The sequence below is a fragment of the Sinocyclocheilus grahami genome, unplaced genomic scaffold (assembly GCF_001515645.1).
Source record: "Sinocyclocheilus grahami isolate Dianchi unplaced genomic scaffold, SAMN03320097.WGS_v1.1 scaffold1333.1, whole genome shotgun sequence".
NCBI classification, from domain to species: Eukaryota; Metazoa; Chordata; class Actinopteri; order Cypriniformes; family Cyprinidae; genus Sinocyclocheilus; species Sinocyclocheilus grahami.
In genome coordinates this window covers 73,132-78,625 of record NW_015506512.1, presented here as the reverse complement: position 1 = coordinate 78,625, position 5,494 = coordinate 73,132, and the positions used below count along the sequence as shown (strand labels likewise).

Here is a 5,494-nt window from a genome sequence, read left to right as displayed (position 1 = left end):
GATCACAAATGCAGACATGGTTTTATGTTTACGCGGCGCGATGCAATGCAACGCAACGGGTAAAAAGACAGTATAAGTCATTATAATCAGTAATTATGTCCCCACTGGATGCAACAAATGCCTCGTTTATAATGGTTTTTATGTTTTTGAATCATCGCTCCGGCCGGGACACAGCATCATCACAGTATGGTGAGGGGCGTAACATTTCCGTCACACGCTTGAGGTATTCGGCCAATCACAACGCACTGGATAGCTGGCCAATCACAGCACACCTCGCTTTTTCAGACCGATGAGCTTTGTAAAAATCTCGTTTCAAAACGGCGGGGCATAGAAGAGAAACAATAATGTACAGTATGTGGAAAATAATGTGTTTTTTAAACCGCATAAACATTTCATTACACCAAATACACAAAATAATGTTCTTTTTAGCAGCATCATATGACCCCTTTAAATTGATTGGACATAAAAAAAACAACTCAAAAATACTACAAATTTAAAAGGAACACAAATTATACAGACACTTAAGAATTTATGATTTATATTTTTTATATTTAATGATTTGTAGATTACATTTAATAGTTTACACTTACAAGCCGTTTGTTTGTCATCACAAGTTTGTGATTCATTGTATTCACACCATTTTGACCAGCAGGTGTCGTCAGCGTGCGGTGATTCGAGCGCTTCGCAAGTGAAGTCTTTTGTGAAGCAATTGATTCGGAATTTTGAAACGCTCCGTTTCTCTCATCACTACTTACTTACTACTTTGGTGTTTTTGTTTATGATAAACTGATTCACGATATTAAAAGCTAAATGAAATAAGGCACATTTTCTGTTACTCATCTTTAGATGTGCTTTAAATTCACAAAAAAACAAACAAAAAACTTTAACTTTTGTTAGATTAATCACAATGTTACATTCAATAATTAATTATTAATTTATATATCACTTGTAAAATAAATAAATCTGTAACATTGGTTAAAATGTTTGGATCGATTTAAACAGCTTAAATGCTTAAAAATACAAACCTTTCTTCAGCCGAATCACAACAGATGCAGGAGCGCGGCGCCGTCTTATGACGTCATATCGCCAGAACAAAATAAAAGTCCTGTTTACTCGCTTGCTGCCTAAACTCACAAAAGTGCATATAAATGTACAAACTGTATAAATGTAAATTAGGTCAGAGGAAATCACATGTATTTAAATACATACTGTCCAATGATGTGCAGAATGTATTTTTAAAAAATTAATAATGAAACCCAGATAGCATCTGCAAGATGTCTGTTAAAAGGCATAAAAGTATATTCTAGCCCCTAACGCTGACCCTCACAGAAAAATTATCTGTAAGTCACTTACCAAAAGCCCAATAACTAGCTTGTGCATGGAAGAATACAAACTCATCAGGAGTGAAAAACGTGCGAACCCCCTCCCCCCTTTTCAATACCACAGCGAAAATAAATAAATGAATTAAAAATAATAATAATAAAAAAGAAAAAGACATTAGAACACATTTTTTATTTTTTGAAACACATGTAATATTGCTCACTTTTTAGTTAGTCAATTTTGGAGGGATTTACGGTACTTTTTTATTTTGCCTCAGAATTATTCATATTTTTATATATCAAAAATTTATTTATTCACATACAAAGTTTTGGCCCAGTGACCTTCATCATTGTATGTGAATAAATTTATTTTTGATATATTTGCAAGTGAGGACAGTGTGCGGGATTTATTTTTCTTCTTTTAGTTGGACCTGTTTTAGTTTTTTTCCTACGCACCTATGGATTACCTCCAGAAGTGTATTCCAGAAAGTGGGTTTTGTTGGAAACTCGGAGTCTGTTAATCCCAGAAAAGGGAAACTCAGAGTTCCCTATCGATAATTCACTCGTACTGGGTCTGCTAAGACGCTATGGGAAAACTAATTTTTCTCCGAATACTGAAGCCTTTTCAATAACGCAGTGTAACTGCATGGCCATTGGTTAGTGCAGTGAATTAAAAAAAAAAATTAACCAATGGCTCGGCAGCAGAGCTGCAAGAGACTAAGGGTGATTTCATACCTGTAGATCGACTGTTTTGTTCCGAAACAGGGATTACAATTATTACAATGTTGCTTTTTATTCTTGGTGCAGTTCACTTTCACACAGCAAAGTTTCTAAACGGACCAAATTTGTTAATACAAGTCACGTCCGAGTAAACTGTTCTTTCATTGGTCAAAGTTCCACGGTTTATTCCACTTAGCTGTCATTCGTCAGGATGGAACGACTTTTTTTTTTTTTCTTTTTTTTTGCAACTGTCCTTTTATTAATTTGTCATTTTGAGCAGGAGTCCAGGATTCATCGGGAAAACATTTTTAAAATGGACCTACTAGGAAGAATAGCAATAAGACGGCATTATAAAATTAAAAAAAATTTCACCCACAGACATTCACAGGTTCATTTTGAAGTATTAGCAAAACAACAAAGCTAATGCATTTCACGGAACTTACATAATTACCCTTTATACATTTTGATTTATCCTGGTCCGTTGGATCGGATTGCTTTCTCACTACAACCGAACCGCTCCAGAGTTCGTTTTCAATCGAGCCGAGACCACCTCGTTCAGGCGATCTCGGCCCGATTGTTTTGGTGCGGATCCGAGTGTGATTGCCTTGTTCACATATGCCCAAATGAACCGAGCTAAGGGGGGAAACGCGCCAGGTTCCGAAACAACGAGCCAGGTGTGAAAGCCCCCTAAGACAACAAAGCCCGCCAGAATGGGCGGAGCATCTGGCTATATAAGCGGGCCATAGGATCCTCAGATTTCTTCTCCTTCAGCGACGACAACGTTCTTGATTTACGAGACTCGAAGCCTCTCGCCGTAGAATTGCCTTCGCAGCGGATCAAGCTGAACCAGCGACCCTCTGCTCGGCTGATTCGCCGCTTCTCCGCTGCCTTCAGCGTCGCAGCTTATCCCCTGCCGCCATCCGGCAAGCCTAAAACAGCTTATTTCTAAGAGGTACAGTAAGTTCTAAGAGTGTGGCTTGTGCTTGTCACTCAAACAGTGAATGCATTGCCTGTCTCTCTCTCTCTCTCTGCAAGACAACAACAAACGATGAATGAGAGTTCAGTTAAAAATTTAAATATAAAAAAAATGTATTTAAATATATATATTTTTTTAAATACTCTTAAATGCACACAATACATACATATTACCTTATGTAATGCATTACTGTTCAAAATAAGTAATTACATAACTAGGCAACAAATGCAGTAATGATGAAGCCCATGTTTGGTCAATGTGCATGCATAAAATATACTAACACTAAGAGAGAAAGAGTAAACTTACCAATAGCAATATGTAGACAATGGTCAAAGCAAGACGGTCTTGTCCACATGTTCAGAGTGACTGCTTTTACTATATTAGCTCCACTGCCCATTGTCAGGTGTAACCCCTCTCTCCCGGGTTCTCACCGCCACACCTCGTTCTCGTTCCGAGTGGGTCTCGAACCCGGGTCTCCGGCATGGGACGCACTAACAAGGAGGCTAAAGACTGCAGCCACTAGTGTCAGTCGCTAGTGCGTCTCTTGAGATCAGGGGAGTGAGGTTTACCTGCACAGCATCTACCGCTGGCCTCCGTTACAACGCCACGCCTGTTTCTCCTCATCTAAATTCCATTCTTTAAAAAACTGCATCAAGCCACTCTGTTTTCACCCATGTGGTCATCTGGAAAAAAACTTGTCTGGATGCAACAGCTGTTCAAACTCCAGTCACTTGTTATTATATTTAAAACATTAATATCATCATGGATTTATGGATTTAATTGCACTCATTCCACTTCTGAACCTCATTAAATGTCTGAAAGTACATCAAACAACACTTTTGTGTTCTTCTGTGCCACCTCTACAAATTATTTTTGTTAATACTGATTTCATTTGATTTTTAACTTGTTTCTTATTCTACTCTTATTCTGTTGTTAAGCTTATAAAATATAATTTAAGAATTTGACAAAAGATGACATACTTTTAATAAAGTTAGAGGAGTCAAATATTACCTCGTAATGGGAAGGCTACTTTTTGATAACATTTTGGATTATTGATTAGAAGGTGCTCCTAAAATTTTGAACGTGCTCCTAAATTTTTTAAGTTAGGAGCACAAGTGCTCCTAAAAAGAAAAGTAAGCGTCGAGCCCTGCCTTAAGGCTAATGTATGGCTCAGTCACTCGGCTACTTCACATATCTGTAGTTGAGGCATAAAAATCCACCGTAGACAGAATTGTTTGTACCCTACCTCAGCATTCTTCATACATTGCTGGAAGGGCTGTTTTGGAGAAATACTTCCTTGAAGGCATGTTGTATCTTGGGTCCAGTTTATAGATCATTCGCTCGAATCCTTCTTTCTCAACAGTTTGGAATGGCACCATGTCTTTTGCCAGGCAAAACGCCACTGCCTATGTCAATTTGGTCCATTGTTTACATTTCTTATCATAAGGAATGCAATTAGCAGATGCACTGGCAATTTTCATCTGAGTAGACCTTTCTTAACCTTAGGTCTGCTTGTAGTTGGTGTCTCTGTCTCCTCGTGTATCTTCAGACTTTCTTCGTACTCGGGTTTGGGTTTGTGTTTGAGATGATGGAACAAATCGGAAGTGTTTCCACCCTTTGTGTTCCACCACAGTTTTTCTGCAAACTTTGCATATTATGGTCATTTGCTCCACATCTGATATAACCAAACCAGTTCCAAATTGTGGAGGTAGCTCCTCGCTTAGCAACAAACTCCTCCTCAGATTCACGGCCGCCTTTTGCCATGCATGTTTTCGCTCTACACGTGAGCTACAAAATGGGCTGTGCATGGAAATACATCATCAGCTAGGCTTATCGTTATTAACCGCCTACTCCTGGGATGTGCACTAGGGCAGGGGTTGGAACTGATGTTGGCAGGACAGTAGCTTTCCAGAAGCATGGTTGGAGATCCCTGGCGTAGATTGTCGAACACAATACAGTTGTTTTCAACAGCAACCAGTAAATAGTCTTGTGGTTTCATTGGATGTGGAGGAGGTGATTGACCGTATTTAATTACCTTACTTGTTCCACATGTTACATAAATACTGTGTAGGCCAGTCGTTCTCAACTCCGGTCCTGGGGACCCACTATTCTGCACATTTTGTATCACTCTCTTATCTGACACCCTCAGTTCAGTTCATGGAGCTCTGTCCTAACAAGCTGATGACCTGAATCAGGTGCATTAGATAAGTAAGTACAAAATGTGCAGAGTGGTGGGTCCCCAGGGCAATTGACCCCCCCAAATTGTTAGTCATGGAATCCCTGATGTCAGCCCCACTGCAATTGGAGCACTTGGCCAAGCACTAAATACCCTCAGCCCCTCACCGTGTTTTTGCAGCATTGAGCAATGTAACCAATCACAGACATATCTGTTGATTTCTTGAACGCAATGGTCAATCAGAAACGTTTTGTCAGAATTCACTCACCGCTGAAAGCGCCGCAGTTTTTAAGTGCAGTTTTG

General features: G+C 39.2%; 2 protein-coding genes across 2 annotated transcripts in view; both read right to left on the bottom strand.

Annotated features, from left to right (window-relative positions):
* Positions 1-1,063, bottom strand: part of LOC107569319 (gastrula zinc finger protein XlCGF57.1-like) — a 190,339-nt gene extending 189,276 nt beyond the window's left edge. Inside the window, exon 1 of the mRNA XM_016255382.1 lies at positions 1,026-1,063. The gene's annotated coding sequence lies outside the window, so the exon portion shown is untranslated. The remainder of the gene's footprint in view (positions 1-1,025) is intronic.
* The window catches only part of LOC107569321 (gastrula zinc finger protein XlCGF8.2DB-like), a 10,061-nt gene extending 8,918 nt beyond the window's left edge, over positions 1-1,143 (bottom strand). The window contains exon 1 of the mRNA XM_016255389.1: positions 1,026-1,143. The gene's annotated coding sequence lies outside the window, so the exon portion shown is untranslated. The remainder of the gene's footprint in view (positions 1-1,025) is intronic.
* Between the last annotated feature and the right edge of the window lie 4,351 nt (positions 1,144-5,494).